The sequence below is a fragment of the Podarcis gaigeae genome (genome assembly GCF_964106915.1).
Source record: "Podarcis gaigeae genome assembly, chromosome: 17".
In the NCBI taxonomy this organism is placed as follows: domain Eukaryota; kingdom Metazoa; phylum Chordata; class Lepidosauria; order Squamata; family Lacertidae; genus Podarcis; species Podarcis gaigeae.
The window spans coordinates 29,188,007-29,214,788 of NC_139694.1; the positions used below are offsets into that span (position 1 = coordinate 29,188,007).

At 44.9% G+C, this 26,782-nt stretch overlaps 2 long non-coding RNA genes across 2 annotated transcripts in view; both read right to left on the reverse strand.

The window, feature by feature from the left end:
• LOC310835283 overlaps positions 1 to 26,782 on the reverse strand; it is a 49,861-nt gene that overhangs the window by 13,022 nt on the left and 10,057 nt on the right. The gene's annotated exons all lie outside the window — the stretch shown is intronic.
• On the reverse strand, positions 1,931 to 25,312 carry LOC310835345. Its single transcript, XR_014559578.1, has 3 exons — positions 25,040 to 25,312; positions 11,028 to 11,307; positions 1,931 to 2,105 (listed from the first exon to the last, which is right to left on the reverse strand). It is a non-coding gene; the product is annotated as an uncharacterized lncRNA (long non-coding RNA).

The following is a 26,782-nucleotide window of genomic DNA, read 5'->3' on the forward strand; positions in this document are numbered from 1 at the left end:
CTATAATTGTAAGGGAATTAGGACCAGCCTGACACAGTTATGATATTGGCACGTCTTTGTGACGCTTGCTTCCACGTTGTATTATCTATCCTCCTTAGTTTCCAAATGCCTTTTTACAGAGTTCTGCCATCTGCTATGAGCCAAGTGTGGCAATTTTTCATCCCCTCAGGGAATAGTCTTTTCCTTCCAGTGCTGAATTTCAGAGGGATACACATGCTTTCACCCTCTCCTGATACTTGATCTGTTGACATCTTGTGAACCAAGGTAAACAAATAATTGCCCATAACAGAAGTTGTTTGCACCAATACATTAAAATGCAGCCTTATGGTTGAAAGTGTTTTATTAGGGTTAGGATGTAGGCGGACAACATTTCCTTTGTGTTAAGAGTGGATTGTTCTTGGTCAAGCCTTTATAAATGAGTCTTCCTCCAGAATCTTGGCTTTTGTAAGCAAAGAGAGCCCTGTGCCAAACCTAAAAAGCTTAAAACCGCTGAGCCAAAGCCATGTGGAAGATGCAAAAGAGATTGAGAGTCAGTCTGATCTGATATAGGGAAGTGTTTCTTGTCTCCGAGCACAGTGATTAGTTAGATGTAGATATTGGAAGCAAAACCTGCCTCAGCTGCCTCCATAAATATGTGTTTAGTAGTACCATATAGCAATCTATAGAGGGATGCGGGTGGCGCTGTGGGTTAAACCACAGAGCCTAGGACTTGCCGATCAGAAGGTTGGCGGTTCGAATCCCCGCGACTGGGTGAGCTCCCGTTGTTCGGTCCCTGCTCCTGCCAACCTAGCAGTTCGAAAGCACATCAAAGTGCAAGTAGATAAATAGGTACCGCTCCGGCGGGAAGGTAAACGGCATTTCCGTGTGCTGCTCTGGTTCGCCAGAAGCGGCTTAGTCATGCTGGCCACATGACCCGGAAGCTGTACGCCAGCTCCCTCGGCCAATAAAGCGAGATGAGCGCCGCAACCCCAGAGTCGTCCACGACTGGACCTAATGGTCAGGGGTCCCTTTACCTTATAGCAATCTGTATTCTAACTTGCATGGGTTAGAAACATGGAGGCTATACTGAAGAGTATAGCTTTCCCCTAGCAAACAGTTGGGAGTGGTGGGCTCTGCAACCGGGTCTGCAGTAGAGAGGGCTGGCTATTTTATTTGGTGTTTAAATATATGTACAAAATCAAGCAAGGGAAGGGAACTTTTATCCCATGAAGCTGTTTCCTCCCACCTTCGCATCATGCGTGGTATCGATGGGTCTGTGGAGAGAGGACAGCTCACACAAATTCAGGAGCAAACACACTCCCAGTTGCACACTGGTAAGGCATGCTTGCTGCCCCAACCAACTGATACATGCCCCCCGCCCTGGCAAAGAGAACTCTTGTCTCCAGCAAAGAAAATGTAACTCTCATTTCCTGTAGGCTTGCAGCGCTTCGACGTCTAACTATTCAGAGACCTTAAAATTAAGATATCGTTATGCCCTTTTAAATTAACAACGTGCTTGGCTACCTAAAGAATTAAAACCAGAGATTTGGTAAATGAGATGACTTGAACACACTTGACTATTATCTCATGTTATGTAGAAGATCACCATTTGTTGGCATCTTCCTGTCTCGAGAGACAATGGGAGTGCGCCTCCGAGGGTGAAGTCAGACTGCTGGAGAATCACAGCGCCTGCTGTGGCTGTAGAGACTCATAACTGCTGCCTCGTGCATTGCTTTTCCTGAAGGGACCTTTCTGGGGCGCAAGTCTGGGCAGTGTGTCCGGAGGTCCTCGGCTGCCCAGATGACAAGACCCCCTCTCAGCCTCGCCAGTGGCGTAGCATGGGTTGTCAGCACCCGGGGCAAGGCAAGTAATTTGCGCCCCCTAACCCTAACCCCCAGATGTTGCGCCTGGTGCGGCCGGCCCCCCCTGCACCCCCCACGCTACGCCACTGAGCCTCGCTGACATGGTCCAAAGGAAAGCAGAGCAAAACGTTAGACACCCACTTGGCTGCAGGAAGGAGGCTTACAAGGTGCCATCAAACTGCCTTAGGGACTCTGCTCCAGATTTGTGTAGGATTTTTTCTCCCAAAGATATTTCGCAAGGCAGCTAGTACCTTGGGTTTTAACCTGAAGAAAATCATCATTGTGGTCAGCATTGTGAAGTGCAGCATTATGGAAGAGTAAAGCATCAGAAGAATTGATGTTTTTGAATTATGGTGCTGGAGGAGACTCTTGAGAGTCCCATGGACTGCAAGAAGATCAAACCTCTCCATTCTGAAGGAAATCAGCCCTGAGTGCTCACTGGAAGGACAGATCCTGAAGCTGAGGCTCCAATACTTTGGCCACCTCATGAGAAGAGAAGACTCCCTGGAAAAGACCCTGATGTTGGGAAAGATGGAGGGCACAAGGAGAAGGGGACGACAGAGGACGAGATGGTTGGATAGTGTTCTCGAAGCTACGAACATGAGTTTGACCAAACTGCGGGAGGCAGTGGAAGACAGGAGTGCCTGGCGTGCTCTGGTCCATGGGGTCATGAAGAATCGGACATGACTAATCGACTAAACAACAACAAGAAAGCATCAGACCGAAATGAGGATTATTTTAGATTCCTCCTGAAATGGTGGCAAAAACTGTAGATTAAAGGCTTGGGAGCTGCATATTTTTATGGTGTTTTTTTTTAATGACTGCCACAATTCTTGAATTTGAAACTTTGGCACCATCTGTTTTTTGGGAACTATAACTCCACAGAACATGAGAATTTCTGTTTTGGCATTTCATGGATATCCGTTCAGCAATGCTGATGTGCTGCAGAGGAGAAATAAAATACCTCAGTGCCTGTTGCTGGCTGCTGAGCTGCAGGAGGCTGAGTAAAGTGGCATCTCACAAACAGCTGTTCTAGGGCAAGTGATATTGAGTGCCATATGGACGCACGCTTTTCACTATTAATCAAATGTATTCTCATCGAGAAGGACAGCGTTCTGCCCTGCTCTGTGGTATGGCGATGTCTGGAATTCATTCTTTCCCATTTAAACAAACAAGTCTGGTCCAGGAATATTCTGAAACTTGCAAGTGTTTAAGGGAACAAAACACCACAGTGTGCTCCGAGAATGGAAATACTATATTTTTCACTCTATAAGATGCACTAGACCACAAGACGCACCTAGTTTTTGGAGGAAGGAAAACAAGAAAAGAAATATTCTGAATGTGATGGCCTGGGAATCCGATTCAGAGGCTGAACCGGAGGAATCCCAGCCTGCACAGGAGTCCCTGCCTCCAGGGCCGGCTGAACTGGAGCAGGGCCTTGATTCTGAAGCGCCTGCACCTGTGCCGGATCCTCAGGAGCAGGCACCAGGTGAATCCACTCTGGCTCCGGAGGTGGTTGAGGACTCAGTGCCTACAGGTGAGTCTCCCCCTGGGTTCAGTAACCCTTCAGCCTCTCCTGAACTGCAGAGGCTCAGGGCAGAGAGGCAAAGCGAACTGGTTTCTCCCAGGAGGAGTGCTCACCTTAAGGCCAGGAGAGGCGGGTCTCCCGGGGGCCGGGACCGCCCCTGGCCTCAGAGAAGATAAAGGCCAGTCAGCCTGGTCCCAGGTTGCGGGAGCAACGTCATTGAAGAGCTGTTTCGGCCAGCATCCAGTCCTGTTCCGCCAGAGTTCCTGTCCTTGCCCGGCTTCTCGCTGTGGACCCCACTTTGCCCGAGGAGGACTGTCTGCCAACCCTCAACTCAGGTCCTGGACCTCGCCCCACGGTAACCTCCCCCCTGAAACTCAGAAGCCAGAACAGCAAGAGGGATCGATGCGCAGTGAAAGCAGCGAACCCTCTTGCTGTTCTGGCTTCTGGGATAGCTGCGCAGCCTGCATTCACTCCACAAGACACACATACATTTCCCCTTACTTTTTAGGAGGGAAAAAGTGAGTCTTATAGAGCAAAAAATACGGTACTTTCCTCTTTGCAAAAAATTGCTTCTGTTTGCTTCTCTCCCATGCAGTCTCACTGACTCACTTTGATACAAGTTTCTTTATTGGTTAAAACTACTACTTTTTTCCCATTCTGCAGCTCGTTTTATAAAGTTCTTGGTAGCTATTATACAGAAGACATATCTGCTCCTAGGTTATTTTTCCTTGTAGTGGACTCTAGTTGCAACTGCTCTTTTCTTCCATAGATGGATGTGGTGGTTTTCTTAAACTTGCTGGGGGCATTGATTTAGGGCTGGCCGGCTACCTGTTTGTTGTTCTTGTCTTGTCCGATTCCTGAACCTAAAAACCAAGTCCAGATGCTCACTGTTTTCTGTCCACATTTAATGTAACATCACATACTTTAATGGCACCTTCTACAGGTCGGTGAAAATGGTGCAGTTAAAATCAGCTGGGGGAGGATAGATTTATTATCTGAATTATCCTAGCACTACTGCAATAAATTAGGGACATGGGTGGCACTGTGGGTTAAACCACAGAGCCTAGGACCTGCCGATCAGAAGGTCGGCGGTTTGAATCCCCGCGACGGGGTGAGCTCCCGTTGCTCGATTCCTGCTCCTGCCAACCTAGCAGTTCGAAAGCCCATCAAAGTGCAAGTAGATAAATAGGTACCACTCCAGTGGAAAGGTAAACGCGTTTCCGTGCGCTGCTCTGGTTCACCAGAAGCGGCTTAGTCCTGCTGGCCACATGATCCGGAGGCTGTATGCCGTCTCCCTCGGCCAATAAAGTGAGATGAGCACCACAACCCCAGAGTCAGTCACGACTGGACCTAATGGTCAAGGGTTCCTTTACCTTTACCTTATTGCAATAAATTACTTGTGTTCTTTATAAGACTAGCTGTCTTCCCTGACTCTGCCATTCTTTCTCCACTTTCCTGAGAATCCTGGTGATGTGGCCAAATGTTTGCAACCCTCTGGTTTTCTGGCATGGTCTCCTGCCATGTTTAATAGCTGATTTATGTCTATTTTTCAGCACAGTAATAAAATGCCATTACAGTGCCTGCCTTTCCAACTTGGGCAGTGCTCTGAGGCTTTTCAAGGCTACTTAAATTAAAGTTGTAATTTGATTAGATAAAAGCTTCTTCCTTACCTACTCTGCCCCCTTTACTGCTTTCTCTTGTTCAATGCAGCTGAGGAATTAGTGATTAATTGCTCCTTGGTCAGTCAACTTGAGTTCCTCATTGTAGGCTTAGGTTACTGGTTTCCTTTCAGATAAGTTTTATTTTGCTATAAGGGGGGGGGGGAATGCTATACAATAAAAATTGATGGGGAAGAGAAAACAAGTAATAAAAGCTGCATGTTGGCAACAGATGCTGACTAAGGGGCGGTAAATTATAAATCCCCCAAATGCACTAAATTAAAAGCAAAAAAATAATAATAATGGGCAGAATCTATAAGAAAGCTACTAATTAGCATTGCAGGGGGGCTTAGTTAAATGGGATTTGCGAGTGAACAATAAAAGGATTTTGGCCTTGGAAAACAGACTGCAGGATAAAATAGCACTATATGTAGTACTTTTTGAAATTACCATTTTAATTCTGCCATTAGGCAGCAGCAGCCAGGAAGTTGTTGTCGCTGCTGCTGAAGCAAAACAAAACAAAAAAATGCCTTCATTGGGAGCAGAATATTGGGGCAGTGAACTTTGGGGTTTCAGCAGCAGGGCCCATAAAGACCCACAGTCGTCCTTAATGTACCATAGGGCACTTAACACACACAAAAATGCCCTTATTAGACAAATTGGCAGATCCAAAGGACTGCATTGCTCTCTCGGTTTCCACACAAGACCTTTGTGACATGTGGGGTCCTCCTGCGCCACAAAGCACAGGTAAGTAGCGAGATTTGCCCAAGTACCGTATTTTTTGCTTCACAAGACACACTTTTTCCCTCCTAAAAAGTAAGGGGAAATTTGTGTGCATCTTATGGAGCGAATGCAGGGGAGAGGCAGGCAGGAAATGCCCCCAAGAGGGAGAAGGGACTGACGTGGCCAGTCAGTCCCTTCTCCTTCTCGTAGAAAAGCCCGCAGGAGCCATGCGTGGCTCCTGTGGGCTTTTGTGGGAGGTGGGGGTATTGCCATAGCCGCGCGCAGCCCCTCTGGCCGGGAGAGGCTGCACGTGGCTATGGCTTCTTTGCTCTTTGGGGATGGATCCCGCTCGCTGTCTTGGCTTCTTTACTCTTTGGTGTAGGGGGGGGGGAACCTGGGCTTCCCCTGGCAGCCCCAGAAGCTCTGGGAGAAGTGAACAGGCTGCATACAGCCTGTCCGCTACTCTTTGGGGCTGGGGGGGGAATAAGATTTTCTCTCTCTTTATTTCCCTCTCTAAACACTAGGTGCAGTGCGCCTTATGGTCCAGTGCGCCTTTTGGAGCGAAAAATACGGTAATTCTGGGGAGCCTGTCCAGAAACTCCCCAATAATTGCGGGGGTGATCCTTCATGCCCAGAAGCCTCCAGTGATCAGAAATCTGTGCTGGCTAATCACTTCCTTTGTCATCCCAGACCTTGTGCCTGGTAAAATCCCGCCGGGAGCAAGACCCGGCTGAACTGCTTTGCCGACTTACAGAGAGGGAGGCCAGCACTGAATGTGGATGTACTGTACTGACCTGACCATCTGTTGCCACATTAAAAGAGGCCGCAAAGAGCAAAATCTGCCACCGGGGGGGGGGGGGAAACAGTGCGCGACAGTATTTTAAAACCAGCAGGAATTTGTCAGGCTTTTGCTAATGCTGTGTTGCTGACGATGTGCCTGGATTTGGGCTTGAGAAGGTTGTGGTGCTGTGCTAAATATAGCCGCCTTTTCCTGCATGAGCCGCTCTAGTGACTGAAGCCACAGGGTTGCTGCTGCCTGGCAGACTTCCCTTTTATTTTTTAAAATAAGCCCACTGGCATGCTTTGCTTCTTAGCTGCTCATCGTCTCTTTCTGCATGGTTCTTCTCCTCCCTTCCTCCCATCCCCCTACGCGGCACCATTTCAGCAGGTCTCTATAAGATTTCCGATGAACGTGGGTGCATCATTAAGTATCTAAGAAACAGCAAGGAATCGTCAAGAAAATATTCAGCATTCTGGACTCTTAAGGTAGTGGGTTTTTTTTTAAAAGAAACTGTGTTGCACTAGGGTAGGGGGCCAGAGCTCACTTGTGGAGCTTTGCACCCCAATTTTGATCACAGATGACGGGAAAGACTGCTAGCTCTGACCTTGGAGAACCTGCTGTTACTCGATACGATATGATAATCCTTATTGTCATTGTCCCATACAGAACAACAAAATTGGGGGGGGGGGAATCTACATAAGACATTCAAAACCAACAAGCCTGCTATCCCAGCTATCCCAACCTGGTTAGGCCCCTAAAAACTCTGATACCCCATTTTTAAAATATAATATACTCCCATAGAGACTCCTTAAAGGTAAAGGGACCCCTGACCATTAAGTCCAGTTGTGACTGACTCTGGGGTTGCAGCGCTCATCTCGCTTTACTGGCCGAGGGAGCCGGCGTACAGCTTCCGGGTTATGTGGTCAGCATGACTAAGCCGCTTCTGGCGAACCAGAGCAGCACACGGAAACGCTGTTTACCTTCCCGCCGCAGCGGTACCTATTTATCTACTTGCACTTTGAGGTGCTTTCGAACCACTAGGTTGGCAGGAGCAGGGACCGAGCAACGGGAGCTCACTCTGTCGCGGGGATTCAAACCGCCGACCTTCCTAGGCTCTGTGGTTTAACCCACAGCGCCACCCGCGTCCCTTCAGAGACTCCTTACACTGCATTTAAAACCAAAATAGCATTTGGATAGAAACTGTTTCTCACCAAGAGCTCAAGAGAATAAAATGGTTTTAACCCAGTAACTTAAAGAGAAGAGAGAAGGGTGCCTCTCCCTGCACACACACACACACACACACACACACACACACACTTTGTAGAGTTTGAGAAAAGCCAGAATATATTTAGCGAGTGCACAGGGAAAGAGACTGGATGCAGTGGCCCCTTGGTTCTTCCAGCAGGGCTTTTATTTCAATAGGGAACCTATGGCCCCATTGGACTCCCATCATCCCCAGTCATCATGGACCAATGGTCAAGGAAGGTGGAAGTTAAGTAGGAACAGCAGGAGAAAAATATCTAATGAGAAACAAGAACAACTTTAAAAAGTGAGAAGCAAAAAATGATTCTTTACCCCTTGGTAAGACAAGGTTTCAATGAAAACGAAGAATCTAACTGAACAAGCAATGTTGTTAGGTTCACTACATTTTAAATGATTCTCCCAAGCTCAGTTGGTCAGAGTGTGGTGCTGATATTACCAAAGTTGCAGGTTCAAACCTTGTATGCAACAGCTGCATATTTCTGCATTGAAGGGGTTGGACTAGATGGTGCTGAGGGTCCCTTACAACTCTATTATTCTAAGTTACAGGTGAAACTTGGAAAGGCATTGCTCTGTCTCATGTCTCTCATCTGTCTCTTGGCAATGCCCCATAGATTCTCTATGGGGTTCAGGTCAGGCGAGTTTGCTGGCCAATCAAGCACAGTAATCCCATGGGCACTGAACCAGGTTTTGGTACTTTTGGCAGTGTGGGCAGGTGCCAAAGTCCTGCTGGAAAATGAAGTCAGCATCCCCATAAAGCTCATCTTTTTTTTGTTGTGTGTGTTTCATGATGGGCGTAAAGCCGAATAAAACATTTTGATTTGATACTTGCACTTTGAGGTGCTTTTGAACTGCTAGGTTGGCAGGAGCAGGGACTGAGCAACAAGAGCTGCAGGGAAGCTCACCCTGTCACAGGAATTCGAACCGCCGACCTTCTGATCGGCAAGTCCTAGGCTCTGAGGTTTAACCCACAGCACCACCCACGTCCCTTCTTCTTCTGCTTCTTACTGGACCGCAATTCTGGGTCTTTGTTTTTTTAAGTGCTGCATACTCTAAAAAGCAAAGGTTGAGAGCTGCTATAGAGCCATCGCTGTGCACTTCTGTGAGTTTACAGAAGCACAAACAGAGGCATTTTGAAGAAAATGTGTGAAGGGAGAAAGGTCAGAGGGCAGCAATGAGATGGAGAGAGAGGAAGTGTCAATGATGATTGTGGAGGCTTCTTATAACAGATCAATGCATTGGCAGAGATCCAAGAAACACATGGGCCCATCACATGGGAAGGAGATTGTCTTCAGGTTCTAAAACAAGAAATGAGCACAGCAAGGCATCCGAACAAGGAGACAGGAGACATGCTGGAAGATGAATCCAATACCTGCCAGTCGAAAGCTCTCAATATTTAATGCCAGCCTCTATTCCTCGTGATTTTAGAGCCCAAAGGAAGCCCAAGGCCAAGATTCTGTTGGCAGTTGCCGTCTTTGTCCAGCACGACCAGATTGGTTGCCAACTAGGCTTCTCTTGAAAACTGAGGGAATGTCAGAAGATGCTTGATTTGGGCAGCAAAGCTTAAAATACAGCAAATACAGGTGACACTTGGAAAAGTAGAATATCGTTGAAAAGTTCATTTGTTTCAGTAATTCAACTTAAAAGGTGAAACTAATATATGAGATAGACTCATGACTTGCAAAGCGAGATATGTCAAGCCTTTATTTGTTATAATTGTGATGATCATGGCGTACAGCTGATGAACCACAGTGGACCAACACCAGCTGATGACTTGGCTCCCCAAATCTCTTTTCTGATGAGAGCAGCTTTGGCATCTCATTTGGAAACCAAGGACCCAGAGTCTGGAGGAAGAATGGGGAGGCACACAATGCCCGATGCTTGAAGTCCAGTGTGAAGTGTTGATTTGGGAAGCCATGTCATCAGCTGGTGTTGGTCCACTGTGCTTCATTGAGTCCAGGGTCAACACAGCCGTCTACCAGGAGATTTTGGAGCACTTCATGCTTCCTTCCACAGATGAGCTTTATGGGGATGCTGACTTCATTTTCCAGCAGGACTTTGGCACCTGCCCACACTGCCAAAAGTACCAAAACCTGGTTCAGTGCCCATGGGATTACTGTGCTTGATTGGCCAGCAAACTCGCCTGACCTGAACCCCATAGAGAATCTATGGGGCATTGCCAAGAGACAGATGAGAGACATGAGACAGAGCAATGCCTTTCCAAGTTTCACCTGTAACTTAGAATAATAGAGTTGTAAGGGACCCTCAGCACCATCTAGTCCAACCCCTTCAATGCAGAAATATGCAGCTGTTGCATACAAGGTTTGAACCTGCAACTTTGGTAATATCAGCACCACACTCTGACCAACTGAGCTTGGGAGAATCATTTAAAATGTAGTGAACCTAACAACATTGCTTGTTCAGTTAGATTCTTCGTTTTCATTGAAACCTTGTCTTACCAAGGGGTAAAGAATCATTTTTTGCTTCTCACTTTTTAAAGTTGTTCTTGTTTCTCATTAGATATTTTTCTCCTGCTGTTCCTACTTAACTTCCACCTTCCTTGACCATTGGTCCATGATGACTGGGGATGATGGGAGTCCAATGGGGCCATAGGTTCCCTATTGAAATAAAAGCCCTGCTGGAAGAACCAAGGGGCCACTGCATCCAGTCTCTTTCCCTGTGCACTTGCTAAATATATTCTGGCTTTTCTCAAACTCTACAAAGTGTGTGTGTGTGTGTGTGCAGGGAGAGGCACCCTTCTCTCTTCTCTTTAAGTTACTGGGTTAAAACCATTTTATTCTCTTGAGCTCTTGGTGAGAAACAGTTTCTATCCAAATGCTATTTTGGTTTTAAATGCAGTGTAAGGAGTCTCTGAAGGGACGCGGGTGGCGCTGTGGCTTAAACCACAGAGCCTAGGAAGGTCGGCGGTTTGAATCCCCGCGACAGGGTGAGCTCCCATTGCTCGGTCCCTGCTCCTGCCAACCTAGTGGTTCGAAAGCACCTCAAAGTGCAAGTAGATAAATAGGTACCGCTGCGGCGGGAAGGTAAACAGCGTTTCCGTGTGCTGCTCTGGTTCGCCAGAAGCGGCTTAGTCATGCTGACCACATGACACAGAAGCTCCCTCAGCCAGTAAAGCTAGATGAGCACCACAACCCCAGAGTTGGTCACGACTGGACCTAATGGTCAGGGGTCCCTTTACCTTTAAGAAGCAGATGGAATAAGAAAAGATCCCTTACTTTCCTGTATAAATGGCATTGGATTCAGGTGCAGGCCCCCTTGGAGGAAACAGATTATCTGGACCTATGTTAGCAGAGGTTTAGCACTGAGTTTGGTGAGGAATCAGCCTTGGTCACCCTGGCAGGTGACCTCCTTCAAGGGAGAGGTGGGAGAGGGCCACACGAAGGCTGGCTTGGAGATCTCTCAGCGGCTTTTGATGCCATGGACCACAGCATCTTCCTGGGCCCTCTCTGTGGGTTGGGAGTTGGAGGCCCTATGTTGCAGTAGTTCAGATCCTACCTGCATGACCAGCACCAGAAAACAGCCTTGAGACACATGTCTACCTTTTGTCTACATCTTGGCAGTTTCCCAGTGACGTGCCCCCAAGTTTGATTCTGTGCCCACTGCTATTCAACATCTGTATGAAGCAGCCATCAGTGGTTGGGGGCATGATGTTATCTGTATCAGTTTGCATCCCCCCCCAAAAAAACCCCGCACAATAATCCACCAGCATTTTAGTGTGTGTTACTCCTAGCATACCAATTTTTACTAATACTGTATACACATTTTTACAAGTACAGTAGTACCTCCGGTTGCGGACGGGATCCATTCCAGAGGTTTGGCCGGATCCCAATGTTTCCGCAACTGGAGACACCACTTCTGCGCATGCACACACGGCAGTAGAGCGCTTCTGCGCATGCATGCGCAGCAAAACCCCGGAAATATACTTCCGTGTTTGCCGCTTATGTATCCCGAAGTTTACATAACCGGAGGGATACATAAGCAGAGGTACCACTGTAATTTTACCTAATGTTTTTGAGGGTGTTATTTTAACCAATCTATGCATTTTTGTACACATTATTCAGCTGAGTAACTGCACTGCCAATTTCAGGGCAGTGTGAATTTTGAAGGATAGCTCCTCCTTTACGTGCTGCTTTAGAAAGTGCATATTGCATTAAAATGTGAATTAGACTGAATTTCTTCCCCACTGCTAATGATGTATTTCCAAACACATTTGTCTCTGTATAATTAGATCTATACATAAATTTTTAGGTGTGCATTTTTTTTAATGCAATATGTGAAACAGCTCCCAGGTTTGATTTCTGCTGTGATTATTGTGAATTGCACAAAATAGACTTTTGAGATTCAGCTTCTAATTCTATTATATTTCTTAGAAGAGAGTATTACTTTTTTTAAACGCACCCCATGTAGTTTGAACCATTCTAGTGTTGCTGTAATATAAGGGCTGTGTAATACTTTAATTTCTACAAGAGATACATTATGTAAATGAGATCCTCATGACCTCTGGAATAGACTTCTTTGTTCCCTCATATTATACAGTGAGTCATTAAAATGTCACTTAAATTTTACAGCATGCACTTCCTGTCTTGTTTAATTATAAGAAATTTGGTTGAGTGTTCTGCGTGGGGTACAATGCAGCCTTGTACAACAGGCAATTCTAGATTCAACTCTAAAAGGTCTGGAGAACATCAGGGTCATTGCCTAACCATTTATTCAGCTTGATTTGATAGGTTTTTGCACCAATTAAAGGAGTTTAAAAAATCATTGGAGCTTTAAGCTATAATGCTGAACCATACATAAAATTTTCCTAGAATTTCATGGAATTGTAGCATTGGAAGAGATCATGAGGGTCACCTGGCCCACTGCAGGAATCTTTTGCCCAACATGGAGCTTGAACCCAGAACTCCAAGATGAGGACACGGAGCGATGGATCCAAACTACAAGAAAGAAGATTCCACCTAAACATTAGGAAGAACTTCCTGACAGTAAGAGCTGTTCGACAGTGGAATTTGCTGCCAAGGAGTGTGGTGGAGTCTCCTTCTTTGGAGGTCTTTAAGCAGAGGCTTGACAACCATATGTCAGGAGTGCTCTGATGGTGTTTCCTGCTTGGCAGGGGGTTGGACTCAATGGCCCTTGTGGTCTCTTCCAACTCTATGATTCTATGATTCTAGGAGTCTCCTACTCTACTGACTTTCAAAGGAAGGAAGGAAATTTCCATCTGCCTGAAGGCACTGAAAAGAAATATGTCATTTGATATGTTAGTGACTTAGAAGAACGCGGATGGAATCATGGGGTAGGAGTTGCCCCCCAAGGTTGAAAATGCTATTCTAGTTTATTGTTCTAGCATCTCAGATTTAATCAATGGAAGGAAGAGCTATTCACAAGCTGATTTCTGGATTTCTCAGTGCACTTTAAGGTTTTCCCCCAAATCACTCCCTACAGAACACTAAATATAGGTTTCTTAATCTCTTCCGGTATAGTTGAGAAATGGGGCAGCGTATAAGCAAGTTTATTTAGCTTGAAGGTTCTTTATTCACTGAGAAGCTAAACGAAATGTACTTCTTTTTATTTAAAGCAAAACAATTAGAACGGTAGATCAAAGATTACATTTATATTAGCATCCAAGTTGAATTTCAGATTCATAAAATGAATAAATGGTAGCCAAGGTGGAGTATTTTTTTAGGATTTGCTTTTTCTTTCAGGATTTGCTATAATGATAATGATAATGATAATGATGATGATAATAATAATAATAATAATAATAATAATAATAATAATATATTTATACCCTGCCCATCTGGCTAGATTTCATTTGGTTTGGTTTGTCTTGGCAAGTTTCCAAATTTTGATTCTTTCGATTAATAAATTCTGGATCAACTTTTGTTCTTTTTATTCCATTCCATCCAAAAGCTAAGGACAATATTCAGTGGATTAAAGTTAAAGTTTAGTCATGACTAATTACAAATAAAATCTATTTTTATTTTATTTTCAGAATATTTCACTATATACGTAAACAGTAGCTTTGAATTAGGCACACCTTCAACAAATAATAATAATAATAATAATAATAATAATAATAATAATAATAATAATTTATTATTTATACCCCGCCCATCTGGCAGCTTCCAACAAAATATTAAAATACAATATGCCATTTATATCCCTGGTGGGTGAAGACCAGCTGAAGAAAGATATTTTTCACAACCAGAGCTGTGCTCTCCGAGCAGCCCTGTGCATACACAGCTGGAGCAAAAGGTAATCCTGTACTTATACGCAGTCTAATAATTTCCTTATCCTGTTCGCGTAGCAATTTCAATCAGCCGTGCCAGTGATGACCTTTGCATGCTAGTTTCTGCTGCTTTCCCCCATTTTACAAACCGGAGCCGAGTTTGAGCCTCCCTTATCTGGGTTGTGTGGTGGCACTCACAAAGCCGCACCAGTGAAATCTTGCCAGAAACCAGTGATGCTGCTGCTGCTGGCGCCGCTTCTCTGCAGTATGCTGATCAGGCGTCTGGGCCTCCGAGGAGCCTGCCTGCCTCCTCCCACTCAGCCACCCTACAGCTGAGGGGGAGGAGGCGGGCGGACCATATGGGACAGGGTGGAGCCTGCGGGTGCCCAAGCCACCATGTCACTCCCAGGAGAGATGTGTGGCTCAGGCTCACTTCAGGTCCTGCCCTCTCAGAGATGGCACTCGGGGTGGCCTGGCCCCACTGCACCCCCCTTCCTCTGCCCCTGGGGGGGGGGGGGTCCCATGACTTCACTGCCTCTTCGGCTTCTGCCGCCTGAGGTGGCTGCTTCACTCAGTCTCCATGGGTAGCCCAGCCCTGTTTCCCACCTCTCTGCACTTGGGCTGATAAGCACTCTACATTTAAAAAAAAAAATTATTAGTATTTTCCACACAACAACAACAACACGAAAGATATCTAAAAATAACAATACACAACACACAAAAATCAACATTTGAAAACTAAAGAAAGCAACAACAACACTGTACATTTAAAGCCCAGTTCAAGCATCCTGCGAACTGTCGTTTCTTCTTTAAAAAGAATTTTTATTGATTTTCTTTTCTCAGAACAAATATCCAATATCATTACATAACATTCATTTTCCTTTTTTAAATATAATTTTTATTAGGTTTTTTTTTAACATATCATTTTCAACAGTAATTAAACATACTTTTACATCTTATTCAAATGTTTGACTTCCATCAATCCTGTCTGAAAATTTTCCAGTCTAATCTCTCAGTATGCATTTCTTATCTTCCCTATTACATTTCAAACTCATAACCAATATCTCTTTTTCTACTTTGTAACACTTTGTATATTTTTCCTTACAAAACCTCTTGTAGTCCTACTAGCGTAATTTGTTGATTACAGTTGCTCTTCAAATAATTCATACACTTTTTCCAATCTTCTGTAAATCTCTGGTCCCTCAGATTTTGAATCCTTCCTGTCATTTTGTCCAATTCTGCATAGTCCATTAATTTCGTCTGCCATTCTTCTTTCGTCGGAATTTCTTCTTGTTTCCATTTCTGGGCTAACAATACTCTTGCCGCATTAACATTCATTTTCCAATTTCCCCCCTCCCTGTTGACTTCCCTTCAACTTCCATTTCTGGTTTATTACATCAGTTCTTACATTCTACTCTTTGTACATAATACTTTGTTATCACCTGTTATATTTCTTGTTCTCGCAAACTGTCATTTCTTAAGGGTGCTGGGAATTGCAGAGCTGAGGTGTCAACTACATTTCCCAGGATTCTTTGCAGGAGAAGTCACATGCTTTCAACGTGTGGTGTGTGCAAAGCCCTGGCGTAAGTGAGGAAGCCCTCCTCGTCTGACAAGGCGATGCAGCTTGCCTGGATGTAATTTGTCTGGCATGGTCTGTTATCTTTCGGGTTTAAATAAAAATGTATCATCCATGGCTCGACATCGTTGCATAGAAACATCTTGGTGGAGTGATGGCTGGAGTGGAAAGAGGCAAGACATGCCAGGGGAGCAAAGTGATGGGGAGACAGAGACAGCAGAACAGACTGCTCACTGGCTGGCGAAGAGAAAGGGCATTTTGTGGCCTTGCAGGACCAGGCAGTTTTCCAAGTGGTTTAGACCTCACTTTGGGCATGGCTTGCTTTTTCAAGCAGTGGTGTAGCAAGGTCAGGTGGTACCCGGCACGGAAAATTTCTTGTCATTCCTCCCACACACACACACAGTCATTGAAATCTAGCTGGACTCCCAAGAGACTGTGATCTACTCACAGTATAAAATGACTGGCTGTGACCTACCCATTGTCACTGCCAGGAGTTGTTCAGGGGAGGGGGTTGGCAAAAGTTGTTGAGCTTTTTTGGGGTTACAGGGTTTGGGTCCTGAATAGAAGAAGCTTCTGCTTCTCTCCTTCCCTCCACCCTCTGCTTGTTTGCTCACCTGCCTCCTTCCCTTCCCGTCCTCTCCCCGCCAGCCTCCTCCAGCAGCCCAGGAGCGTGGGGCTGTTAAACTGAAGAGGGGAAGGCTGCCAGCAAAGCGGCGCAGCTCCCCCTCTTCCCTTGATGGCTTGGGGTAGCAGGGAGTCACGGGCCGGTGGATCGCCGAATGTCACGCCCCTCGGAAATGACACCCAGGAAATGTAATGAAAATGATGTATAGATGGTTTACCACTCCGGTTAATTTAGCGAAAATGTATAAATCTAGCAGAAATGTTGGAAATGTAAAGAAAAAGAGGGAACATTCAATCATATGTGGCGGGAATGCAAAAAGGTGAAATGTTTCTGGGAGGTGATATACAATGAGTTGAAAAAAATGTTGAAATATACATTTATAAAGAAACCAGAAGCATTCCTACTGGGAATGGTGGGAAGTGATATAAACAGAAAAGAATGTAAACTTTTTTTATATGCAGTAACAGCAGCTAGAATATTATTAGCCCAGAAATGGAAGCAAGAAGAATTGCCGACGATCGAAGAATGGAGAATGAAGTTGATGGACTATGCAGAATTAGATAAATTAACAGGAAGGATCCGAAACCGACGAGACCAGAAATTTACCGAAGACTGGAGTAAATTTATCAACTATATGAAAAATATTTGTGATGATCAAACGACGTTTGTAGGTTTGCAAGAAGTTCTGTGAGGAGTATTGTTAGAAATATTGCAAAATTGGAGAGGGGGAGATATGTTAAGAGAGGTAAAGACAATATAAAATTAAGTAATGCATATAAAGTGATTAGGACGGAAGATCAGCGGAGGTGCTGAGGGAAGTCCAAAAAGACTGTATTTGTAATAATTTGTGTGGTACGTTTTATAAATTGTATGTCAAAATTAATAAAAATGTATTTTTTTAAAAAAAGAAAAAGGAAATGACACCCAGGGGGGTCCGCACTCTCCGCCCCCACCTTGTTCTGCCCCTGTTTTCAAGCTGCCACTGGAAAATGTAATCTGCAGCCTACTTGTTCCTAAGTCAGCATATGTTGGATGCTACTTGATTTTCCCAGGTGGGGTCCAAAAGGCCACCCAGAGAGACCCGAGGTGCCCCATCTCTGACACAGGTAACTGCTGCCTGCACCTGTGAAATTCTCCTTGCCACCTGTCAGGATGCAAAGAGCCCGGAAAGCCAACTCTGCTCCAGGTCAAGCTCTGTCAGGCCATGGGAGTTGAGGCATCGGTGCTATTGGCTGTCAAGAGGATTTAAACACACATTAGATGCCAATACCTGGAGGAATGTGTGGTTAAACAGGGGTAGCCCACAGCTGGCCGGCCGAGGCAGCTGCTTCAGGTGACAAAAGCTCCCAAGGTGGCAGCCCTGCAGCCTCCAGCACAGATTTGGGCCAAATTCACACCCCAAATTACACAAGTTCTTGCCCAAATTGGGTGACGTGTTGCCTGAAATTGGCACTGGTGCCAGGGCCAATGCCAGCAAGTATGGCAGCAGTGGCGGCAGCAGGTGGCACTTCCTGTTTCGCCTCAGTGAAACAGAACGCACTGCCCCTGGAGCAGCATGAAAAACCTGGGAAGATATATTTAGTGAATAGACCTGGCCTGCCGAACACAAGCAGCATTAAAAGGATGGTTAACATAAGCTAAAAATAGCTTGCAGAACTTTTGGACGCGATATAGGTTCCAAAACCTCTGCAAGGATTATTGTTATTAGCTAATGTTGATGTTTCAGCACAGCCCGTCTGAACCCTTCCTCACCCCTGTTAGCTATAACTTGTCATGGAGCAAATATTGACAAGTGAGAGCATTATTACTTATCCTTAAAGCATTGCAGTCAACCATCAATCCGTTTAAAGGTCGTACTCTGGTGCTGCTGGAGACATAAATAAATATTTGTACAGCTCTGGTATTAAACTTATTACACAGCAAGGTGCTCTTACTATAGTCAGTGCATATCGTGCCAATAACGAATGCCAAGTACTGGTTAAAATCACTGCAGTTTTCCATAATAAGTTGTGGGGGGGGGGGGATGATGGCTGAAAAGCGAGAGGGATTTGGTCTCTCAGAATGCATATAATCCCAATCTGCCTTACTAGGTTGTGGAGTTTTGTTATTTAACAAAATGTACATATTGCTAGATTGTAACCACCTAACGGTTTACAAAAATAAGAAACAAAACATTGAAATTATTGATAACAACAATTGATAACAACAAAGGATTATTACCATCAACAGTAGCTAAAAAGAAATAACACACATGCAACTCCCACATGTCTGGAACAGCAAAGTACAGTGAAGGCACCTGTCTGGTGTCATCAGGTAGGGAGTTCCAAAGGGTAGTTGCTGCCAGACTAAAATACCAATTTCTTACAAGTAAGGAACAAGCATTATGTTAGGGCTGCCCTATCTCCACAATTTCCCAGGCGTAGGTGTCAAAAATGGCATCCGGGCAGAATTTCTGAAAAGCAGCAAAAATGTGTGGGAAAACCCAGGTATATGGCAGCCCGTAGAGAAAGTGTTGATTTTTGGGGTGATTCCTTAAGAAATAGGGGAAAACCTCAATTGTTTATGGAGATTTTGACAAAAAAGCTCAACAACTTTGCCAGAAAAAGCTCAAGCCTACATTTTGTGCACCTGTAACAGTGCCAGTTTTGCAAATTGATGCAATTGAGTGTGCTCTTTTGGGGTAAGGCAATTCTGCAAAAGAAAACGAATGCAAAAGTACTTGGAGCACTCTAAATCACAATACAGATACAGAATTCCCTGCCATAATCGTCCTTATTATCTTACTATTTTTCTTACCACTCCTCAAAGGCAGAGAGATTTTGAGATCCCCTCCCCCGGTTCATTCATCTCACCACATTCATTCCGCCAAGTGCAAAAAACTATGTTGGGTCTCATCAACGTATTAAGTGTTTCATTGCACTGTGCACAATATAACTCCAGGGTGATTAATTAGCTGGAGTACTTCAGATCTCAGAAACACTGCAAACCATTAATGTAATTGAACTTTACAGTCAGCACAACAAATTAAGAGGGAGAAGCAATTTCCCCCCCCCCCTCTCTTTGCAGTTCATTAGTTAGGGCAGAAACCCTCCTGAAAACAAGATGGTTACAGAGAGCCTCCTTATAAAATGGAGTGTGGCATTTTTTGCAAGTTAAGAGCCCACCATCCTATTAGGAAACATACAAAGGAAAACGCCCACCCACCCCTTTTGTAAATACCCTTAGGATTCTATGTTTGTCTTCCCACAAACACATGGGCTATGCAGAATCCTCAAATGTTGATCTGTAGCAGCAAAAAGAAGTTCTGTTTCATCCAGATGAGGACCTGGGCAGAAGAGTCTGCAACAGTGAAAACTAAGAGGGCTGGGGCTGGAGGAGTTATTTTGTGCATTGAAATAATAGCTCAGTAAATGTTTCGAATCCCCACGATGGGGTGAGCTCCTGTTGCTCGGTCCCTGCTCCTGCCAACCTAGCAGTTCGAAAGCACCTCAAAGTGCAAGTAGATACCGGTAAATAGGGAAGGTAAACGGTGTTTCCGTGCACTGCTCTGGTTTGCCAGAAGCGGCTTAGTCATGCTGGCCACATGACCCGGAAGCTGTATGCCGGCTCCCTCGGCCAGCAAAGCGAGATGAGTGCCACAACCCCAGAATCAGCCATGACTGGACCTAATGGTCAGGGGTCCCTTTACCTTACTAAATGTTTTCCACTCCTTCAAATCAGTTTCTATCTTAGATGCGTACGTTTCTGAAATAGAGTCGAGAGTGGATTTCAGTTCATAGTGGTGAGGAGGAATGGAAGTTCCCACAGAATGTCTGCTTTATATACACAATGGGCCCCACGTGACTGGCTAATTCCGGGGTTCTCCTGCAGGCCAATCAGGTTGCGGATTCACTTCCACCTGGAGCTGGATTGGGTGGCTCCTGTGGACCAATCAGACTACTGCATTCTGAATCCTATTGTTCTAGGGCCAATCAGACTGCTGCATTCTGAATCCTATTGTTCTAGGGCCAATCAGACTGCTGCATTCTGAATCCTATTCAACTCAGTACATAACATTTTCTCTCTTTCTTTAGTGGATCATGTGGGTCTCCATAAATCAGAAGCGCAGGGGACGGCGATTGAGCAAACAGACTGACCTGACTGAACAAATTTGCTTACAGACAGCACTATTTTATTATTAATTAATTAAATTTCTATATCGCCATTTGTCTGAGGATCACAGGGCAGTTTACAATATAAAAACACACAGCATAGTAACAAAAATAATAAAACTACCCCACTCCCCAGTTTAAAAGGCCACAGATGGTTATATTAGCCAAAGGCCTGGGAGAAACACTTGGCACCTTCAGATATGGAATGAAGGCGTCAGGCAAGCCTCATTGGGGAGAACATCACACAAATGGGGAGCCACCACAGAAAAGGCCCCTTTCTGTGTTGCCACCCTCCAAACTTCTCACAGAGAAGGCACATAAAGAAGGGCCTCAGATGATGATCTCAGGGTCTGGGTAGGTTCATATGGAAAGAGGTGGTCCTTGAGGAATTGTGGTCCTGAGCCATTTAAGGCTTTACAGGTCAAAACCAGCACTTTGAATTGCACCTGCAAACGAATTGGTAGCCTGTGAAGTTGGGCTTGTGTTAGTGCAGTGTTATGTACTAAGCTTGGATCCTAGAACAATAGGCAGGTAGGGTCCTAGAATGCAACAACCAATCAGGCTCCAGGAGGGAAGCAGAATCAGCCAATCAGACGGAACTCGTTGTGTAAATATTGTATATAAAGCCTGAGGGTTGGGAGGGGGTTCATTCACTGTTTTACGAGCTGCAATAAAGAGCATGAAATCACTACGTCGCTCCGAGTATATTTCATGCTGTATGCTCAAACCAGCTTGCCCAGGTGAGCAGCCTGGCTGCTGAATTCTGTACTAGCTGAAGTTTCCAAACCATCTTCAGAGGCAGCCCTGTGTATAATGCACTGCAGTAATCTAACCTAGAGTTACCAGAGCATAGACAACAAAAGTTAGTCCCTGTCCAGATTGGGGTGCAGCTGGGCCACCAGATGAAGCTGATGGAAGGCACTCCGGGCCACTGAAGCCACCTGAATCTCAAGTCAGCAATGGATCTATTTTTTTAAAAAAAGAATATTTATTAAAGTTTTCAATAATAGTACAATAAAAAGAAAAAAGAGAAAGGAAAAGAAGAAGAAAAAACAAAAATACAAAAATAAAAATATTTAAAAACACATAAGGTTCCCATTGCTTATTTTTCATTAACTTATTTCCCAGACCTCCTCATACCTCCCTTTTTTGTATTCCAGTTCAAATTGTTAGTTCAGCAAATCCTTATCAATAAAATTTAACCTATTTCTAAACCTTTTTTTCCATATTCTCTTAAAGCATTACAGCTGGAAACCACTTAATTTCTATCCGACATCATTCTAACGTTCATTAATTTTGCAATATTTCTGTAAATAGTCTAAATTTCTTCCAATCTTCTTCCACTGACTCTTCTCCCTGGTCTCGGATTCTGCCAGTCATTTCTGCCAATCCCATATAGTCAATCATCTTCATCTGCCATTCTTCCAGAGTGGGTAGATCCTGTGTCTTCCAGTACTTTGCAATAAGTATTCTTGCTGCTGTTGTGGCATACATAAAGTTCTATCCTTCTTTGGCACCAATTGGCCGACCATGCCCAGGAGAAAGGCCTCTGGTTTCTTCAGGAAGGTATATTTAAATACCTTTTTCATTTCATTATAGATCATTTCCCAGAAAGCCTTAATCCTTAGGCACGTCCACCAAAGGTGAAAGAATGTACCTTCATTCTCTTTGCATTGCCAACATTTATTATCGGGCAAATGATAAATTTTTGCAAGCTTGACTGGGGTCATGTACCACCTGTATATCATTTTCATAATATTCTCTCTTAAGGCATTACATGCCGTAAATTTCATACCTGTGGTCCACAAGTCAGCAATGGATCTAGAAGTATCTCAGGTTATGTCCCCGCTCCTTTGGAGGGATTGCAATCCCATCAAGAGCAGGCAAGCTTTCATCCTTCTGATCGAGGAAACGATCAACTGACAGGGCCTTCATCTTTTCTGGACTGAGCATCAGTTTGTTGGCTCTCATCCAATCCATTAACGAGGCAAGACATCCGTTCAGCACTTCCACCTTGTTATGTACTGAGTTGAATCGGATCCAAACTGCAGCAGTCTGATTGGTCCTAGAACAATAGGATCCAAAATGCAGCACTCTGATTGGTCCTAGAACAATAGGATTCAGAATGCAGCAGTCTGATTGGTCCTAGAACAATGCAGCAGTATGATTGGTCTGCAGGAGCCACCCAATCCGGCTCCAGATGGAAGTGAATCCACAACCTGATTGGCCTACAGGAGAATTCCGGAATTAGCCAATCACGTGCAGCCCATTGTGTAAATAATGTATATAAAGCAGATACTTTGAGGGGACATTCATTCCTCCTCACCACTATGAGCTGAATAAAGAGCATGAAATCCACTCTCGACTCTGAGTATATTTCACACCTGCAGATCTGTCCATGGCAAGGGATTCCCCAAATCACAGGATATGTGCAGAGTTCCAGTTGAACTCAGCTAACTGGCAACAAGTCATCTGGACATGTGTTAACAAGTGTTTGTGTGCAGTTTACCGTTTTCTGCATGCAGCAGAAAAACTAGCCTTCCTAGTCCTTTACATATAATATTTCAGTTCTTCTTTTTCATTGACAGTTTGCCTTCAGTTCCTTCCTCTGTCTTATCTTGTATGCAATGTTGACAGCAGTTCCCTGGACGATGAGTTAACACAGAGAAGCTTCCCTCTTTTTGACTTCCACTTCAAATCCACCTCACAATACTTGCCCATTCAGAACCCTGGAGGTTTGGAGGCCCATCTGCTGAAATGGAGACTGACTGTCTAATCCAAACAATCGCTTCTCGTGGCAGCAAGCCCTGTGCCGCTCCGTGAATGCAAAAACTTTCCCTCTCATGGCACCATCTGCACAGCCATCAGCTAATCCCCAGTCGCCTTTCTCTCCTTTGAATTTGCTCTCTAGAAAGATTTGCTAAGACCAGTCACCTGTGTTTATCTGTCTGGTCTTCACTCCCCTCTGGGCTTCTGGAGTTATGCGAAATTAGATCGCCTTTCTTTTTTCTCCCAGTGTACTTTATTCCGGCTTGAACGGAAACTGCAGCCAGAAATACCACTCACTGTGGAGTATTAGAGGAAAACGCCTGTTTGTGGGCTTTGGAGATGCATTTGTTTGGCCACTGTGGGGGCAAAGAGGGTGGAGAGGCATCTGTTAAGTTGTGGATGAACATATCAGACGACACAGTGATTCTCCAAACAGCTCTTGTTTATTCACAGGTCAGAACAGAACTGAACTGAAGGGTTCAGCCAGCCTGTTTATATAGAGCTCCAGTACAACGTAACTGTAACAACTTTCTGTAACTATCTAATCACTGAACGTCACTTTCGATCCCTTATTTGGATATGTGGACCTGAACTATCTACAGTATCCCCCTGCTGGCCCAGGGTGAGAACTTCAGTAAATAACAGCGTCCATGCCTTAGATGTGAGCAACAGGGTTCTACGCCCAGCCTTGTTAAGGACATCTGCTTTCTAAACACCCAGAAAGCAACACACCATCGCTTTAAAACACATTACACAATTCTGGTGACTTTTAAGGAAGCTCACATCAACGTGAACTTCCTCAGCCTTTCTGCTTATTCAGCAGTTATAGATTTTTAAGGGGGGGAAACTTCTGAGAAATGAAAGATGAAACAAAGATCATTGCTCGTGATCCTAAGCATTTCAGCACCTGTAAAACAAGTGGGCATTATTCTGTCAGGTATACAGGTTGAAGGGTAGAATTGTTACTGTGCAGATGAGAGTGCTATAGAATGATCCTATACATTACTTAGAAATAAGTCCCATTGAGTTCAGATAAGTGGGTTCTGTATGGCTGTTTTTGTGGGTTTTCCTGAAATATAAGTACTAGCCAAACACCTGGTAGAAGAGAAGTACACTATCTTGCTGGCTAACTAGCAATAATAAAAACAAATTGAATGAATACAACTTAAAAACAAGATTAAAATACAACATTAAAATATTAAAATGCAGCCTCATCACAGGAGAAGAAAGAAAAAGAAAGATGGGGAGGGAATCAAGCCAAAGGCCAGGCGGAACAACTCTGTCTTACAGGCCCTGCGGGAAGAAATCAGATCCTGCAGGGCCCTGGTCTCATGAGGCAGAGCGTTCCACCAGGCCGGAGCCAGTGTTGAAAAGGCCCTGGTTCTGGTTGAGGCTAATCTAACTTCCTTAGGGCCCAGGACCTCGAGGGTGTTGCTATTTATGGACCTTAAGGTCCTCCATGGGGCATACCCAGAGAGGTGGTCCCATAGGTAGAAGGGTCCTAGGCCGTGAAGGGCTTTAAAGGTCAAAACTACATAACAACATAAAACATAACATAACATAACATAACATAACATAACATCATAAAACATAACATAACATAAAACATAACATAACATAACATAACATAACATAACATAACATAACATAACATAACATAACATGTCCTCTGGGAAGTGCAATTAGTTTTGGTGGCAGATTCCCAACAAATAGGCAATGCAACCAGCTCCTTTGCTGAAGAAAAATGTGAAGGAAACTTGTTTTTCATAAAAAAATAGATGTTTTACAAAAACTTTCTCTTCCCCTCCTTTCCATTAGGTGCATTCACTGATCCAGCCCATAATTAGCGAAATGATAAGATTAACGTTTTCCCAGCTTACTTGCTAAACGCTGTCTGTCAGGCAAGCTGTGAGTATTTAGCAGCGTGTGAGCGAAGGAGGTTTCTTCTTTAAATGTCAGGAAGCAGCTGCACCCACAGGCTGCAATCCTAAAGCCACTTACTTGGGAGTAAGCCCCATTGAATTCAGTAGGGCTTACTTCTGAGTAGACATGGTTAGCATTGCGCCCTTTGCTTTTAATGCCACAGCATGGAAACTAGCACCTCGTTGCATTAAAAGGACACGGTTGGTGCCTTTCCCCAGCAAAGAAGAATTTTAAGTGGGTTTTTCCCCCTTGCATGCTGTTTGATAATATTAATAAACAAGCTGGCTTGGTATGCTAAGCCCAGACACTTTCCCATGACCTTGTGGAAGCATTTAAGCTGCAGCCCTGGAGCTGCCAATAACCACTGGCAGGTCCTGCTTACTGGCAGTGGCGTAGCGTGGGTTGTCAGCACCCGGGGCAAGGCAAGTAATTTGTGCCCCCTAACCCATGGATTTGCGCCCCTAACCCTAACCCCCAGATGTTGCGCCCGGTGCGGCCGGGCCCCCCTGCACCCCCACGCTACGCCACTGCTTACTGGACATTCAGACACCTCTTCTCTGAGTAGTGTTGTAAACAAAAAATGCCCTTTTCCCTTATGGGGTATCCAAGAGCCCATATAGAGTCCTTACATAGGTTCCCTATTGGTAGGAGAGAATAACAGAGGCCAACCAGAGAATATTGAGAAGCAAAGCAGCTAGTAAACTTGATCTTTATTGATCTGTTGCAACAGGGTGCTCCCCTCACCCGTAGGAGAGGAGGGACCCCAAAAAATGGCATGCAAGGCCTTATAAAGACTTTTGAAATTGCCACCCTGTAGATCTAGACCAACCCCAGAAACATCATACATACATCACAGAAGGGGTGTTACCTAAGACCACCCCTCAGATACATCATACCTACATCACAGAAAAGGCGGTCTAAAACAGAAATTTGAATGTTGTTTTTCTCTTGTCATTGTTTATCTCCTGTCTGGCCGGTTACTTGATTGGATTGCCTGGGGAGTCTGGCCAGTCTTTTGTAATGATAAATGGTTCCAGGTCGGTCTTCCTGTGCTGATCTATGTACGTGCTTGGTTGGTACACTTATGAACATTACCATATACCTAAGACCTCAAAATTCCTATCACAGTCGACCCACTGAAATTCATGGTTCTCAAGTCCCCACATTCCTTACTTTCCATGCATCTTCTTTGAGTAGGAATAACTTTGGATACAGCCCGGATCCAATGCAGGCTATTTCAAAATAATGTAGAGGACCAGAAAGAACCCCTCCAAAAGCACTATGTGAATCCACAACACATACGTTTGCCTCTCTGCAAATTGATGCTTTGTGATGCTGTTGTCCTTATTGCTGTTCATTATGTAAGATTTTGGGACGCAGGTGGCGCTGTGGGTTAAAGCCTCAGCGCCTAGGACTTGCCGATCGAAAGGTCGGCAGTTTGAATCCCTGCGGCGGGGTGCGCTCCCACTGCTCGGTCCCAGCGCCTGCCAACCTAGCAGTTCGAAAGCACCTCCGGGTGCAAGTAGATAAATAGGGACCGCTTACCAGCGGGAAGGTAAACGGCGTTTCCGTGTGCGGCTCTGGCTCGCCAGAGCAGCGATGTCACGCTGGCCACGTGACCCGGAAGTGTCTCCGGACAGCGCTGGCCCCTGGCCTCTTGAGTGAGATGGGCGCACAACCCCAGAGTCTGTCAAGACTGG